Below are 18,372 nucleotides of genomic sequence, written 5' to 3'. Positions count from 1 at the left end.
GACAGTTCGACGCTGAAATCTGCACAGTGTTCGGACTCCGCATGTGTAATTCATTAAAATGCCGTCTAATTGCACACGGCCGGATCAGTGGTCATTATTTTGGATTCCTCCTCAATATTTTTGAACCCTAACACTGTCCCTGAAAATATTCCTGCATGTGTGATTGTTCATGTGTCATCTGCAGGAAACAAACAGGAAGTGAGTGAAGGACACAGGAAATGTTTCCAGCTCTTCCTCCTCTATCAGACATTCTTCATACCTGAGAGTGTCCAGTCTCCACCCTGGTTCCTTCAGTCCAGCCGACAGCAGCTTCATTCCTGAGTCTCCTGGATGATTGTAGCTCAGGTCCAGCTCTCTCAGATGGGAGGGGTTGGAGCTCAGAGCTGAGGCCAGAGAAGTACAGCCTTCCTCTGTGATCAGACAGCCTGACAGACTGCAGACACACAAAACAACAATCTATCTGTCAACAACCGTTTTCTCTTTGTCACAATAACATCTATCCATTTACATCCATTCAATGTAACTTTATTTATAAGTGACAATACCCAACAGACAACAACAGTCATCTGAAGCTGTTTAACAGTGTAAGGTAACAGCCTCCAATATTAGAGAGAAAGCCCCAACCATCAGACAATCCACTGTGAGCAGCACTTGGTGATGGTGGGAAGAAGAACTCCCTTTGACACAAAGATCCTCCCAGTGAAAACAGGCTCCAGGAGGAGCATCTACCATGACTGGTTGCAGGGTGAGGGGAAAGAGAAGAGATGAGCTCAGAGAGACAAGAACAAAACACAAACTAAGGAGAGAGAAGACAAAAGTTAAGGACATGCAGTAGTGACATATAAAAGCATCAGGAGTGAAAAGAGGGGAGAAGAAAGCAGAGCATCATGGGAAGTCCACCAACAGCCTGAGCCTATAGCAGCATAACTAAGGGATGGTTCAGGGTCACCTGACCCAGCTCGAACTATAAGCTTTATCAAAAAGGAAAGTTTGAAGCTGATCTTCAAAGTAGAGAGGGCGTCTGTCTCCTGAACTCAAACTGGGAGCTGCTGAATTCATGAACATCAAGAATGCAGCGAGTGGTAAAATAAAGATTTGACCTCAGTGTTTCTGTCTATTCCTCACATATTCCTAACATGATAGCTGCACTTTAGAGCTCTGAAACTGGAACTGACACATGTTTAAACTCTACATGTTACTCAGTACATTCAGTTCTGACACTCGCCCACAGTCCAACAAAGGAAACATGCACTGTAAAATGTAATTCTAGATGTTTGTTATTTCAACATATTATTCTATATCAGTTTGACGATAGATGACTGAAGTTGTTGTTATAACATAGAATTACAAGTTAAAAACGTCCCAATTACACCAAAAAAAGCTAACTTGAAAACTCATGTCCAGCTAAATCAGAAACTTATGTGAACTTGACAACGTGGGTAAGTTGAGCACAGCAGGATTCAAAACTGCCTCACGTGACTGCTACCGAGGTGCATCATGGGGAATTGGCGGTTAACGACATGCTCACTTTACTTGGACGTTTTCTGATCGTCTTCTTTGGAATATGCTTTCAAGGTGAGTAACATTGGTTATAACTATAAGGAAAGAGAGGTACAAAAGTTGGAACATGTTTTGAATTTATGGCATGATGTGTGTTTTTCTCTTTTACCGAAATGTTTGCTTTAGCTAATGTAACTTTAGCCGACAAGGTCCAGCTTGTGTGTCATGACCAAACTTGACCTAATAAACTGACATATGGCCTTTTTTATGGGTTTAATGTGGCGCTGACCAAATCACAAGTATTGTGCCACTAGCTTTAAGGTTGTGCACTCAACCACTGTTGCGATATTAGCAAGCTAACTCAGCTAATTAATAAAGCTTATTTCATATTGTCTCTGTACTTGTAAATTTCTTTCAAGTTCACAGGCTGTTGTATTTTGGTGGAAGTTCATTTTGGCAATATTTCCAATAACTGGCTGGGTTCAAAAAGAACTTTTTGGCAGGACTCCGGTGCTTGTTGTCATCTGTTTACCCCTATGTAATCACTTAAGTTGTTATGAACTGCTGCATGCTAAGCTGTGAGAGTGCACTGAGGACTGAGACAAAATATGGTCTACAAACCAGCATTATATTAGTTTTTATCAGATAGTCCTCCAGTGTGTTTATTATTTGCTTTAATTCTATTGTGCAGTTATTTCTTTCCCTGAAATGCTTTATGCTTAACAACAGCTCACTATTTTGACTTATTTTTGAACTCTTGTGATCAGTATGACTAGATTGTGTGAGTTTCCATACTAAAAGAGCTGTAGTGATAAAATAATTGGCATCAGAGACACTGATTTTTGGCATGGTATACTGCAGAAGTTTTTTTTTTTTTGCATAATTTACCTTTTAATTAAACTGCATTCCCTGTATTGTAACAAAACTAACATTGTTTATATGTCAGAAAATTACCAAACATGAATAAATGGCGAAAACAATATAATTATAACATATATTTTTATTTTACTTATTTTAGGTCTGTGAAGCCAAACTTGATGCTGGGGATTTATTTTTGTCAGTGGAGTCAAATGGTAAGTTACAATTTGTGCATTTTGTCATACTGGAAACACCTCAGATTATATTGTAACTTAATAGCTCTGTAGAACAAATGATAAAAAGATTGTAGTGTCAGGGTACTTCTTAAGAAGTAATATGGCACTATTGATGATCACATGCAGGTGGCATAAACTAAATATTCAGACCTGTTACCAACAAGTGATTCATTAACAAAAGCAATGGAGCAGACTGTTTAGGTTCTTGTGGTTGTAATAACATCCATAACTGCAAGTTTGTCATTAATTTATTTTCACAGGTCTAGATGATCACATCTGACTTTGTCATTTAAATGAGGTGGACTTGCAAACTTTGCGCTCTTTTGGGTAAATTGCTGTCCACTACATATACACAGAATGTGCACAGTATTTCAGATCTAAAAAGGGAGTATGTAATGGACTTGCTGGCTTTAATGTAAAAAGCCTGTTGTGTAACTTTAATGAGGCAGTTGGACTAAAACAGTATTGCTCATCAAGGTAAACATCTGAGGAATAAGGAAACTGTTACTTGTCCTTTTACTCAGTGTTCTTTTTAATCGCACGTTTACTAAAGTTTTACATCACATAAGTCATTTTCACAATCATTCTACTTTAAAAGATTTCAAGACAGAGCTTATTGTTCTCTGAACTTCTTTGTTTGCTGAATGGCAAAGTGCATCTTTTTGTTTGTTTGCTTTTGTGTGTTTGTGTTTTCTCTAATGGGCCTCAGATGACCGTTTGCTTAAATTTGGGTCTCAAAGAATCTTTTTTTTTATTCTGCCTGTACTCTCCACCCCTCTTTTTCTATTGCTCAGGTTGAAGCAGAATTTGCCCGTCTTACATCTGTTGGCCTGAAAGGGTTCCTTTTTGCTGTGCTTGACCATTATGGAGAGGTTCGTGGAGCTGTACAAAATCAAGAGCGGCATAGAAAGGCTAACTAGGCTCATAAAATGCTTCGGAGATGATGTAAGTGTTCAACTGCGAAATCTAATCCTTTGTTTAAGTTTTAGGTTATCCAGTTCAACTGATGAACTCATTGAAAGAAAGCTGATAAGTAAAGTCTGTCATCATATTTCACAACTGGACATTTAGTGTGGTAACTTTTACAGAATCTGTGTATATTGGTGGTAGGTTGGATATCATATTCTACTTGAATGTCCTGATAAGCCTGATTCAAAATCTCCAATGATAATCATATATTGATGGAATTATGTATCAAAAGCTGTGAATTTGGAGCTGTCTACATGCTTCATAAACACTGTTTAAAAAGTGTTTTGTTTTCTTTTGACTTCTTTGACCAGAGCCCTACACAAAGGAAGAGGACAGAGGACCTCATTTTCTAAAGGAAGATCCCTCACACACTTTCAAGACTGTGAAGGTTAGCATTGTTTCTTTTAGTAAATTTAATAATGACAGCACCACAGTGGATTTTAAATGAAACATGTGGCATCTATGAAACAATAGATGCCACATGATAACATGTGTACTTTTTCCTCACCAAATGTATTATTACAAGATCTTTGACACTGGATTTGGTCTGGGTTTCAGAGAAACTAACTGGCAAGCTAGCATTGATATTATTAGTGTCTTGTGTTTATTCATGTCTTCACCAGGGTCTTTGACATTTCGCTGCTGTACTGTTCACTTCAGCTTTACGTTTGATTTCTCACATTGTATATTGTAATGGCAGAGATATTAGGATATTTAAGGGGCTGCAGTGGCTGCTACAGCTGTCGGGGCAATACTTTGGTGAAATGTCCTGGACCCTGGAAAAGAGACTGTGTAGACTGGGTAAGCAATTAAAGGTTACTGGCCCAGAGTCATTGGGCAGCTGGGTAAAGGTGGATGTTGATATTCAGTGCCAATTATGCAACCTGTTCAGCCATGTCTATATGCTCTTTTTTCATGCTGTTAATATAGGGGGAAAAAATAAACTCTAATCAATAAACTGATTAAAGAAGCATTGTCTATGGAGCCATAATCTGATCCTGTAGTGTAGCTGCAGTTTGCACATTTCATGTATTCTCAGCCAGATTTGGTTTAGAGCACAGCCAATATTTAGCATACGTAGATTTAAATTCACACACTGGTGATGGCAAGCTACATTGTAGCCACAGCCACCCTGGGGCGCACTGACAGAGGCGAGGCTGCCGGACACTGGCACCACCGGGCCCTCTGACCACCACCAGTAGGCAACAGGTGAAGTGTCTTGCCCAAGGACACAACGACTGAAACTGTCGGAGCCGGGGCTCGAACCCGCAACCTTCCGATTATAAGACGAACTGTCAACTCTTGAGTCACGATTCAGTCATCCACCCATGTGTGTGAATGACTGAATGTGTAAAGCGCTTTGGAGTCCTTAGGGGACTAGTAAAGCGCTATACAAATACATCCCATTTACCATTTAAATTGAAAATTTTGTTTGAATTCTGCAATTGAAGACATGCTCAGTTATTTATGAACATGGTCTTTGTTTAAAGCAAGAAATGGATTTGTAACATGGGGTGCATATCTCATTCTGAAAAACTTTAACAACTAATAAGTGTTACCCAAAGCCAATCACCATCATCCAAAGCATCAGTATGGCTCTTCTTTGGAAAGACATGAATTCTTAAGCACAAGGGATATTGTGTAATTGTAATTGTGTAATTTTTTTTTTTTTTTTGTCTTTGAACCCTTTTATAGCCGACAGGTATTGAAGACACGTTTTCTAAGAGGATGAAAGTTGGCATTGCGATGGTGAAAGAAGAAGACATCATCGATGTGTTGGTTGTCCTTGAGGCGGCAGTAATCCTGTCTAATCTGAGGAATGTCTCAAGTGCCATTTCCATGCTGATGGGCCTTCTTTTTGCCTTCAACATAGACTATCCAAAGGAACTTAAGGACATCTTTGAAGTCATTCAGAACATCCTAATGAACATTGGTGGAAGGCAGTGCATCTCACCAGTGCATGGTCTAAGAAACAGACTCTTGCAGAAAGCCATGCAGAACTGTAATTGTATGCTGACAGCATACAATTGCCTTGGTGTTAAGGACAGTTTTTAATTTTACTGTTTGTTTTTTTATTCTTGCAAGTTCTCATTCTCACTTTTGTATGTCACTAAATGACTACACTTTACATCCCAGATTAAACAATTACTCATTTGTTCATGGTTTAAGAAACTTATGTGAACAACAATATAATGGTGGACTCTGCAGATGCTTATCTCATGCAAGTCAGTAGTTTTTCCTTTGTTTTGCAATTGAGCAGACTCAAACTGATGTTTCTGAAATATCCATATTATCAAATGTTTCAGAAGCATGCACTCATTTTCAGAGATATTGGTTCTGTGGAATTTGTTGCAATTGTAAACGAAGACAAATACAAGAGTTTGATGTCTTAGTTGTTATAAACTGATCTTTACTGTCACTTATCAAAGGTTTTGTACTATTTTAATATTTCAAGTTTTATGCTAACAGGTGTGACTGAGCACAATGAAGTTTAAAAATTTTGCAAATGTAAAGAATAACTTTTCTAAAATAGCAAGTGTTCCGTTGATACATTACATTAATGCAGACTTTATGTTGTTACTTCACAAGAATCACTACTGCTCCTAGAGTATTGGTCAGAATTTAATCTTCACCCAAACTGGGCTCAAGACCAAGTTCAAATTTATTGTTTCACAGGGAGCAACCTTTGAGTTTTGATGGATTGTGAGCCTGATGAGCTACGTCACAGATTTTTCTGTTTCTCAGATGACTAAGATGGTACAATAAATGGTGAATGTTGGGTGCTCATTAGTAATTGTCTTGTCATGTTCTTAAAACAAACTTTCTGCCTGAAATGATCAGATAGACTTTAATGGAATCTGTGGGGTTTTATTTTTTTTCTGTAAACAACAGAAAATTAATTTAAAGGAATGTAGATATTTAAACCTGAGATCTAAGATAAACCTAACAGGTAGTTTTGCTGAAATGGATGTTAGAAAGCTAAAAAAACAAAAACAAAACTTAAGATGTTTAATACACATTTTTCTTTACATCCAGTCAATCAACTCTGATAATTAAAATGAAACTGATTTACAAGTTCACTCAGCTAGCTTAAGGAGCTCAGTTAATTAATAAACTTAAATCAACTTAGCTAACAGATTATGTTAGTTAAGCTAAAATAGATTCCTAAGTTAAAAGAACTACTAAAGTATTTGAATTAACTAAAAAACCCAAGTCAACTGAACTAGGACAAGAGTTTAAACAATAGATTATTTTAATTTAGCTGAAAGGGTTTTCCCAAGTAAAAATGACAATTAAAGGAGTTGAACTGACTAACAAATCTCAGTCAACTAAACTAAGACGAAAGTTTAGACAACATGTGATTTTTCATTAAGATAACAATTGGTTGTGTTATAAGAACAAACTCTATTTCTTGACTTAACTTAAAATTTTAAGGCAGCCCTGTACCTGATATTTTTAAGTTGAAACAACAAGTTATATTTTACAGTGTGGAGATCACATCAGTTTGTCATCAAAGTCTAATTATTAGGGCAACTTAACCTGTTATTATCTCGTTAACTCGTTAATTGATTAACGTCAGCAATAATTTTAATCACAGTTTTTAAAATCATGATTATTGTGAAAGTGCTCACTGGCTCTGAATATAAAGCCATGGGTCACAGGAGGGATGTTGACCAGTGCTGGCTTGAAATGGGCGTCATTATGTGTCTCAGCCAATGAGAGCATTGAGGGTGGGCCTAATACTACTGCAGCGCTCACATGACCCAGGACAGAAAGAAAGGGGCGGGGACAGAAACATGGAGACAGGTACAGATCTTTGACATGTTCATTTTAAACTGTTCCAGGAGGCAGTGTTGATACAACTAAAGTTATCTGGAAGCAAAGTTGAGTTTTTTATCGTCGGAGTACTTCATGTCTGAAGTATCACTTAAATGCATTACACACTGTTGATGGCAGCAAACAAACCCAAACAAACAGAGGTGGGAGGCTTGGCAGACTACGTTGGATCAGCTGGTGGGAGGAGTCTAGATAAACCAAAGAAAGACAAGCTAACAAACGCCACAGTGAAGTGAGTAGCTACAAACTGCAGGTTTGTGTTGTTGAAGAAGTCGGTCTGAGGAACGTTCTTAGGATCAACAAATGAGGGCATGTATGAGCCTCAAGACGCAGCATCACAAGAAGAACACATGAGCTGTAGAAAAAGAGAGACTACGAAAGCCACGGCGTTACAACATGAACCTGCTGTTGGTCTCTCTGGAGACTACTGGGCGTGGCTGGGTAACCATGGTTACCTGGGAGTTACAGAAATGTGCTGAACATGTGATTCATGTTGCACAGCAGTGGGACATTTGAAATAAAGTCAGCACACTCAGTGCAGATACTGCATCAAATATGATGCTGCTGCCAGACGTCTGCCTTTGAACACGTCCCTGCATCACGCACAACACCAAGGTTGTGCTGCACAAAGTGACAGAAACACTGAAGCAGCTCCACATTTTATTCTTATTGTCATGTATGTCCTATTTGTCAGGTGATAGAAGAACCAACACAAAGCTCAGAGAGTGATGGTGACACAAGATCACAGGTGAAATGTGATGATGACTTGTTGGTTCATGACTGTATTTGAAGCACGTGTGACTGCATGTATTTGTCTCACTGTTATTTATCAGGTGACAGAAGCAGCTCTGCCATGTTGTAGCTCAGAGGTGAAGAGGTCACAGGTGGTGCTGTAGATTAACTAGTATTTATTATCATGACAATTGTGAGGCTGCTGATGTAAATTGTTTCATTAGTGTATGTTTGACAAAGAATCTGAATTGACATGTCTCACTTTTTATATGGCACGAATCCATGTGTTATTTTATCAGATGGCAATATGTCCTAGTGCAGTCAGAGGGGAGGAGCCAGGGCCAAAGGTGAGGCACATCAAGCACATAATAATTTTAATCTGAGGATAAAACGCATGTGCTGAGGCTGAAAGAAGCTTCAGTGCTCTCAGAAGACTAAAAAGATGTCTGAGGTCAACAGTGACTCAAATGAGATTAAACAATGCTGCTGTATGTCCACCAGGAGAGACTGGACAGTATAGATGGAAAACAAATATGCCAGCAGTTTATCTCAGTTAACGAGAGGAGAAGTCATGTGTTTGCCTCCTTCACATAGTGGACATTGAGTTGTTGTGTCCATGTCTGTTGCTGTAACAGTAGTTCATGTTTAGAATAAAAAATCCCAGCTCACTGAGCTGATCGGGGCAATAGTGCCTAAAATGTTGCATAATTTTGCTGAGAGATCTTTTACTTTGTGCTAATCTTAGACGAGTAGTTTTATGGACACCCAACAGGTCATTCAGTGTTCCCTTAGTGCTAATGTATCAGAGATGTTGGTGTACTATAACTGAAGGAATGTTGTTAAGTCCTTAAGTCCTTTTATTGTCATGACTGTATTTGAAGCTATTTTTATTTTTGTATGATACCTGATTTATATGGAATATGGCTGAAGTAAACTAAAGTCTAAAATACTTAGTCAGTCATTTGTTTAATAGTAATTTAACATTATATAATTCACATATAAAACTATGAATTGTGATTTTAAATGGTTTAAAAGCATGTAGAATAGCATATGTAGGCAAGTATATTTCTCCTTTTTTATCAAGAAGCAAAGACAAAAAGGAAAAAAAAAAGAAACAGGGCAGGGTTCGGTGGTTGAATCATCCGTCCCCACCAATGCCAAAACCAAATCTACGCCCTTGTCCCTGATAACAGAACAATAGTTCTGCTGGTTCCTGTTCTGAAAACACACATTTATAAATGTTCACTTGCTGTTGGTCAAAGGTATGTTGGTGGCTCTGGACTCTGAGGGGAACTTTGTAAAAAACTAGATCAGATGTTGACGTCCTGGCAGAGGCAAAGAACTTTGATTTGATATTTGATTAGATTCATGTTTCAGCTCAGACTGACAGAAATATTTGAACTGCTGCTGTGTTAAAGGGAACACTGCTGTTAGAAAGCACCTGATTTGTTTCTGCACACTGAATGTTGCACTTCTCATACTGCAGTACTATTAACATAAGGACACAATACACTACTTTGAACTCATGATTGCATGTTGCTGTAACAAAGCCATTAATGGTGATTCAAAGTGTTCATGGTTTCCCAGCACAACAAATGATTGCACAAGTGTGACTGATCCACTTTCTAATGTGTGTGTAGCCCACACTGTGTGTCCCTGTGTCACAGGTGAGTCTGTGTATCCAGGTTCTATGAGGAGAACAGGATATAGTGACTGAGTCCAGCAGCTTAAAGTCTGACTCCATCCTCCATTTAAATAACTCACACCAACAACTGAACAGCTTTGTGCAGCTGACACTTCATTTTAATGTCCTTCTATTCTGGTTCATCTGGTTTCAGTTTCTATGAGCACACAGGTTTCATCAGTGACTCTGTGACCTCAGTAATCTTTGCTGGGCCTTAATGCTCTGAACAAAGCTGCACATCACAAGACTAAATAGAATCAGTCTTTCATTTCTCACTGCTGTTTGACTTCAGCTCTCAATGTCCCACCATAACCCATGGAAAGAATTACTGTCCATCCAGGCTCCTGAACATGAAGCTGATGAAGGTGGAGTATTGTGAGGGCTGATGGAGATGATGATGAGGAATCCAGGAGCAGTGGGTGGATGGCAGCATCAGCATGAAGGATCAGTGTGAGAACACATCATCATCCACAAAGAAAACCAGTCTGAGTGTCTGACGCTCTGGTTAGAAAGACGCAGTCCCAGCAGTTAGCTTGTCTGCTAGTTAGCTGAGAGCTAACTCGTACATTGAATACCAAACTGTGTAAACCAGGGGTGTCAAACATATGGCCCGTGGGCCAAATCCAGCCCTTGAGATAATTTCATAGGTCAAATATTGATGAATTATCAGGCTTGCTGATAATCAATGTGAGCACGGCTGAGATGTTATTCTGATGAGCAAACCATGTGGCCAAACACTTTAAGAGACAGACTGGGATCATACCATTATGTGAAAGAAGACATGTCCCATAGACAGCAGGGTAGTGGTAGAGACCAGGTACACAGAGAAATGGGAGCTGTACTGAAATGCAAGCGTGTCAGGAAAGAGTGAAAAGGCAAAACGAGCAGCATCTGGCTGCATTTCAGTGATACTGGAGACCACAAAGCTGAGTGCAACATTTATATAGGAGATATACAGGAGACGCTGAGAGTAGGACTGATAAAATTAGGAGCTGGCTAAAGTGAGACCCATTTTTATTTCCACCCATTTTCATTGTGGAGGACAAAAGGTTTCAAACTGGTCCAGGTCTTAAACCTCACGTGTTCTTCCTAATAGCAGTAAATGGATAAAAATAAGGCTTTTATGAAAACACTGAATACAAATTGCTGCCTTTAAAAAGACTAAATGTACAGTTCAGTATTGAATACTACATAAAATAAACTATATATAAAGTGTGTCTGAATGGCAGAGATGCAGAAATATGTGCATGTAGCACAGAGCCACGGCTCAGTGTCTGAATGAGTCTCACAGACCTGAATGTGCTGTTGAAGCCATTTATAATTATAACCTAATTCTTTACTCGCTTGATCTGCTCCTTACCACAAGCGACCAGACGTAGAAGGTTTTGGACTTTTAACTATATTTTCTTAAGTTTTACAACTTTTCTTACTGTTAAAAACCTCGTTATGGCCATTCATGCTATACAAAGTAATTAGACATGTGTAATATCTACAGAAATGTCAGAATCTCAGCTGAAAGGTCACAAAACCATCTCAACAACCACCAAACAGCTGAAACAGCAGGTGAACAGATTACACAACAAAGATGTAAACACAAATCCCCCTGATCATCTGTTTTTTAAACATGAAGCGTAGTTTTGGACGTTCATTTACTGCTGGTTCAGTGAATTTTGGTTGGACAGTGATGAAACCTGCAGTCTCAGAATCTGTGAGAAGTCTGCTTTCAGCACGCAGCAGCATTGTTGTGTTGTGTGCTGTGGATTCACCTCTGCAAACTCACTGTTTTACCATCATGATTCTACTTAGACAATAACAAAGGAAGCAGTTCCCAGGAACTACTTCCTGTCTTGTTAACATAAGAGTATGCTGCCCTTCAAAACACCTCCACTTCTCCTCTTATTAGAGGACTGCCTTATTATTAATCTGCTAATTCTGTCAGTTGATGAAAGAAAAATGCTTCATCTCACCTGAGAGTTTCCAGTGTACAGTGTGGACTCTTCAGTCCTTCAGACAGAAGCTTCACGCCTGAATCCTTCAGGTTATTGTTACTCAGGTCCAGCTGTCTCAGGTTAGAGGTCTGAGAGCTGAGACCTGAGGCCAGAGCTTCACAGCTTCTCTCTGACAGGTCACAGTGACTCAGTCTGAAAAATAACAGATAAACAATTACAAAAATAAAACACTTATGTTGAAGTGTAATGAGATACTATTTGTGCTCCAATGTATTCAGTATTGAACAAACTGAGTACCGATGATCACTTAATATTTTTGATATTTGATTTGAGTTGTTCCACCTGATCTGTGTTAACTAGGATAAGCATTTAAAAACTAAAGCTATGATCACAGATTTACTTACAGAGCTTTGTTGGAGGCTTTGACCACTGGCAGCAGCCTCAGAAGAGCCTTTTTAAAGGCTCATGTTCTCACTTAGATCATTTATTTCTACTTACATTTCTTTCTGGGAAAAATGGGGATTACTTTGAAAACAGGAAGTATTTTCCCCAATAAGCAGCCCTGGATTAGTAAATCACTCCAACATGTTCTCAGGCAGAAGAAGCTGTCTTGTTATGAGGGAGAGAAGAAAAAGACTGAGGCACAGAAACTTGTTGAAAGAGAGATAAAGCCGCTAAAATCAGGTGTAAAAGTAAAGCAGAGGATGAGCTGAATAAAGGACACTCAAGGCTGGCTTGGAAAGGAATGAAGTCCATGGTGGGGATGCAGAACAAGGAGCAAAGATGAATGTGATGCTGAATCAGCAGAAGACTTGGACTCATTGGATTCCAGCTTTGATATCATTGATTTCAATGAAGAGCTTTGTGATTGTAGCAAAGGGCTGGTAGCTCTGAGAGTCCCACTGATGAGGTGTCTGTGAAGGTTCGCAGTCATCTAAAGAGCTTAGAAAAAAGGCGTCTGGACTTCTTTAAGTTTCTTGAAGACGTTTCACCTCTCATCCAAGAAGCTTCTTTATTTCTAGGGTCAAATGGTGGAGAGTCCCAGATTAGCCTGTGTACAAACAGACTTCAGCCATATGAGAGTGAGTGTGAGTGAATGAGAGCACACAGGACACTCTGATCTCTGAATGTGTGACTCAGTGAAGAAGAGGATTGTACTGGATATACTGTGACTGACAGAGTTTAAAGAGAAAGGTGTTTGGATTAAAATGGATTATGCTAAAGTGAAAGAGATAATTCAGATGTGAAAGAGAGAAACTGATAATAAGGTGGGGCTGGAGATCAAACACCTGATTGGCTGAGTAGATATCAGATCGACAGTTTCACAGTTTTCCCTGTGGATTATAACTTTAAGAAGATGTGACATTCATCAAGGAATCCTGCTCTCCGGATTATTTCCATGAACACTGAGCTGGAACACATCTACAGTGCTGGAAGTGCCCATCTCACCACCAACCTCTCTGTGCACATTCACTTTTTAACCCTTTGTGAGACACTAAAGGTGTAAATCTGAGTATTTCTCTATGTTAGTGCAAACACCTCTAATAGGTTGGGGTTTAGTCTTTCCAAGTCATAACTTGCCTTGGATCTGCGGTCCAGGCTCCTAAAATCATCCTAGTTTAACAAGCACTACAATCTAGAGGAGAGCTGCACTAACAGGTGTGACTGATAAGATCTGACCTGCAAGGATACTCATGTTTATGTTTCAGGACAAGCAGGGAAGACCTGGACATCAACTCTGTCAGGCTGCCTGAGTCCGCTCACCCACATCAGCTCAGAACTCTGCATTATCTACTGAGTCAGACTCAGAGGATCAGGGATCAGAAGTTCTACACAGAGCTGAACCAGACTTCCTGTATAGAGGTCTGCGGGCCTACTGATCCGCAGTGTCAGCACAACTTTCACATCATATTCATCTCAGCACAACTAAAACATGTGACTGACCTCAGAGTTTCAAGTCCACATCCTGGACTCTCCAGGAAACCACACAGATGCTTCACTCCTGAATCCTGCAGCTTGTTGTTGTTACTCAGGTCCAGCTCTCTCAGATGGGAGGGGTTGGACTTCAGTGCTGCTGCCAGATAATCACAGCTGATCTTTGACAAATCACAGTCCATCAATCTGTATAAAGAATGAAAGATGTAAGTTTATTAAACAAAGTGCTTGAAATCATTCAGTGTTTCATCATCTGTTCAGAGCTGAAGAAGGTTCAGAATGTAGAAGTTTAGAAAATGGAAACTCCAAACAGCTGAAGCCAACAGGAAGCAGCTTCAAACAAACACAACAAGAGAAAAAACTCTGAATGTTTCACATTAAAGTCGTACATTTATCATAAAAACAGGACAAAGACTTGAAAAAGTCGTGTTTTTCCTGCCAGGAACCACATGGCTTCACTTTTAAAGGTGAAGTGTGAAAGAAACGGACATATTTGAAGTCCAACACCTTTTTCCAGTCACATGATTAAAGCAGACAAACTACAAGCTCATTTTCATTCCAACAAGTCATCTTCTGACCCTTTATTATTATTGTTATTATTCAATATTTATGGAGGATGTTTTTAAATTAGGCTCAATTATGTGACAGACATTTCATCCCATGTCAGTTTGGCCTCATCCTGGGCCGGATTATCCAGCACACACTCTGACCACAGGCCCAGGGGCCACGCACAGCTGGGCTCCATCCAAGAGACAGGAAACAAACCAACACAATAATAAAAAGCACCATGTGATCTTCTTACATCTTCAAGACAAACACACATTCCAAACTTTCTTTCTTTTCTTTTTTATAAAGCTCTGACTTGTATTATGAGTCTGTGGTCTGGGAGAGAGTCTGTAACTCTGTCTGCAAAATACAGTAAATAATGACCAATGTTGGGCAATTAATTATATAGTTACTTCTTCAAAAAAGTTACTGAGTTTTGCAAACAACAAAGTTTTTTGCAGCTGTTTACCTAAAAATGCAGTATTGAGAGGAGAAATATTTTCCTGCTATTATTTGCTGCTATCTCTATAATCATCATTATCATTTCAGTATTAATAGTGAGGTTGCTTTCCCAGATGCATTTAGATGTTCAAATATATTGGTATTATATCAGTCTTTATTACAAGTCCAGTTATAACCACTTCGAACTGTTGAGTTGAATCTATAATTTTAAGGCTATTGAATGTTTTATATTCTTACACTGAAGTTCAGACTTCAGTGGGTGAGAAGCTGACTGCAGGCTGACAGGAAGTTATAGGCTTTTGAAGTTGCATGCTTTTGCAGAAGTGAAACTGAAACCAGAGTTTAACTGCAAGTTAAAGAGAAGTTAAGATCATTACACACAGGATGGCTTTAGCCTGGTTGCTTGAGTTGAGGTCAACTAAGGTTCAGAGAGCATCGGCGCACAGACAGACGAGACATACACACACTTAGTTAGAGGGATCACTGATAGGGGAAAGTTCAAATTGTGTTGCTTGGGGTGGCTTTTAGACTATATTAGGAGGAGCAAACATATTAGCAGATCTGAGAAGGAAAAACCTGTGTTATGAAAATGATTTTAATCTTTTATACATGATTGCATTTGAGCTTATTAAAGAGCTGTGGCTCCTGGTCAAGTGAAGGTCAGAAACTCTTGGCAGACGCTATGATCAGCCAATACAAGGTGAGAAGAACAGGAGCTCTGAAAGGAATTGCGACACACCTGCTTACATGACATATGCCTGGAGTTATATCCATATATCCTTATATCCTTTAGAGCTAAGAGTTAAGTTGGTATCATTTATCACTGATATCCTTTTAAGTAAGTTTTAAGGTTCATTTATGTTCAGTTTAGGTAAGTTTCCCTTCATGGTTGGAGTATCATCATTTGAGTGTGACCTTTAGTCTAGGAGTTACTCATAGTATGAGCTCAGGCCTTATGTCTGGCTATGACAGAGGTGTGAGGTGAGCCAGGGTGCAGGAGAGGTCATGACACAGACATAGCCTGCACACCAGGCACACACACACTCACGCACACACGTACACACCATAGTAGATTGACTTGAGTAGGTGAAAAGTTAAGATGTATTTTTGCTGTAAGTGCAAGTTCTGTCGGCATATTGTTAGATGCTTACAGGAAGTACACCTGATGAGGGAAGATAAGGGGCGGCGACATTTAAGACGAGCTGAGGGAAGCACCGACCGAAGACAATGTTCCTTTTAAAACTATGTTACAGAACATTTGTGGTTTTGGAGTGACGTATGCTTTGTTGTCCTACCCTATAAGACCGTTGTCTAATTGTTGCAAGTTCAGTTCGATTGCTGACTTTGCCCAGCTTCGGACTCCACACGTGTAATCAATAAATCTTCGTTTTGATCACATCCTCTGGACCAGAGTTGTTATTTTGCTTGTGAGCCCTCCGTACTCCTTTCTCCAATTTTTGAACACAACAGCAGCCAAGGCGTTTTTTTAAATAAACATTTTAAACTATTTACAGAACAATCGGCTGTTCTGCATCAAATCTGATGCAACACAAATTATTTGTGTCACTCCAAAAAATAATTTATGTCCACTATGAGATAAAGGAGAACAACAGCCTGATACCTGCAGGCCTGACAACAGGAGATGTATCACTGCTGTAACACCTGTAACATTCAGCAGTCGCTTGAATGTCAGTATAATATCAGCCTGATGTCTGCAGTTTAGTGTCAGCACAACTTTCACATCATATTCACCTCAGCACAACTAAAACATGCTGACTGACCTCAGAGCTTCAAGTCCACATCCTGGACTCTCCAGGAAACCACACAGATGCTTCACTCCTGAATCCTGCAGCTTGTTGTTGTTACTCAGGTCCAGCTCTCTCAGATGGGAGGGGTTGGACTTCAGTGCTGCTGCCAGATAATCACAGCTGATCTTTGACAAATCACAGTCCATCAATCTGTATAAAGAATGAAAGATGTAAGTTTATTAGACAAAGTGCTTGAAATCATTCAGTGTTTCATCATCTGTTCAGAGCTGAAGAAGGTTCAGAATGTAGAAGTTTAGAAAATGGAAACTCCAAACAGCTGAAGCCAACAGGAAGCAGCTTCAAACAAACACAACAAGAGAAAAAACTCTGAATGTTTCACATTAAAGTCGTACATTTATCATAAAAACAGGACAAAGACTTGAAAAAGTCGTGTTTTTCCTGCCAGGAACCACATGGCTTCACTTTTAAAGGTGAAGTGTGAAAGAAATGGACATATTTGAAGTCCAACACCTTTTTCCAGTCACATGATTAAAGCAGACAAACTACAAGCTCATTTTCATTCCAACAAGTCATCTTCTGACCTGGACTAACAACACTGGTCTCTATGTGCAGCTGGCTGTGAGACCAGTGCTCAGGGAGCGTCTACAAAGTGCAACACTGAAAGAACATCACACACTCATTTGCTTCCATCATCCAACCTGAAGAGGAAACAGAGACGGCTCCCCTTCAAAGTAAAAGCTGCTCCTTTTGGACACAGTATCAAAGAAAGTCTACAGTATAACATAGAAAAGACAGAACAAAGTTTTGGTTGTTTTTAAATTGTGCAGAAATGAAACTACACTAAGCTCAATTATGTGACAGACATTTCATCCCATGTCAGTTTGGCCTCATCCTGGGCGGATTATCCAGCACACACTCTGACCACAGGCCCAGGGGCCACGCACAGCTGGGCTCCATCCAAGAGACAGGAAACAAACCAACACAATAATAAAAAGCACCATGTGATCTTCTTACATCTTCAAGACAAACATAGTAAAAACATATTTGTTTCCTGATAAAATGATGTGACAGGTAGAAGAGAGTAAAGTGGTGGTGTTACAGCCTTTCTCCCCTCTGCTGCCGAGGCTGTTAGTCTCTCCCAAACTCAGCTACAGGACTTCCAAATGAATGAAAGCAGCAGAAGTGGCTTTACAAATGAAAGAGGAAGAGGAGAAGAAGAGGAGAGGGAGGCCACCCTGACCATCACTCCAGCTGAAAACATCACACTTCCATTAAAGTTGGTGAGAAAATGTTGAGCAGGATGAGCTGCTGGCTAATCTGGAGGCTGTAGCAGCAGCTCACAGTCACAGTGGATTTCCACTCAGGAAAAAGCTCTGGCTGCTTCATTTCTCATCTCATATCAGAGACTTTAGTGAAGCTGTACTGTGATGCTTCCATATTCAGCCCAATGTGCTCTGTATTGTTTTACGCAGGTCATCTAAACAGGGATGAGCAGCTCATTTCAATATAAAAGGTTGGAACTGTAAAGAAAACAAACAGAGCTCATAAACTGAAACTGATTTCATTTTTTCAGCTGGAACATTTTAGTTCTTCCTTTTTCAATACATACATAATTATATTTACAGTGAGTCTTATCATTCCCCTTTTCCCTGCCAGTCACCACCAATGTTCCCTCTAATGTTTCATGTGTCTGAGCGAACACACAAACTCCCTGAGCGTCCCTTGGACCACTGTGAGCAACAGCAGACGTGTGCACTGTGGTCACGCCAGCGTCTAATCCATCCAAGTTACATGTTTATTAAAGTAATCAAATTACAGCATTTATGTTAGACTACTTTTAATTAACTGTTTTAGCCCACTTACAATGAAAATTAAAAACAACCTTGTTCATGACC

The 18,372-nt window shown here is 39.5% G+C and overlaps 1 long non-coding RNA gene across 1 annotated transcript; it reads right to left on the bottom strand.

Moving 5' to 3' along the window:
- Positions 1 to 401: 401 nt before the first annotated feature.
- On the bottom strand, positions 402 to 13,766 carry LOC120438527. The gene is made up of 3 exons (XR_005611978.1): positions 13,710 to 13,766; positions 11,784 to 11,957; positions 402 to 433 (listed from the first exon to the last, which is right to left on the bottom strand). It is a non-coding gene; the product is annotated as an uncharacterized LOC120438527 (long non-coding RNA).
- Positions 13,767 to 18,372: the final 4,606 nt, after the last annotated feature.

Source organism: Oreochromis aureus, linkage group 3 (assembly GCF_013358895.1).
Source record: "Oreochromis aureus strain Israel breed Guangdong linkage group 3, ZZ_aureus, whole genome shotgun sequence".
Lineage (NCBI taxonomy): Eukaryota > Metazoa > Chordata > Actinopteri > Cichliformes > Cichlidae > Oreochromis > Oreochromis aureus.
Note: the sequence above shows the minus strand (reverse complement) of the source record. Positions and strands in the feature narration are given on the sequence as shown.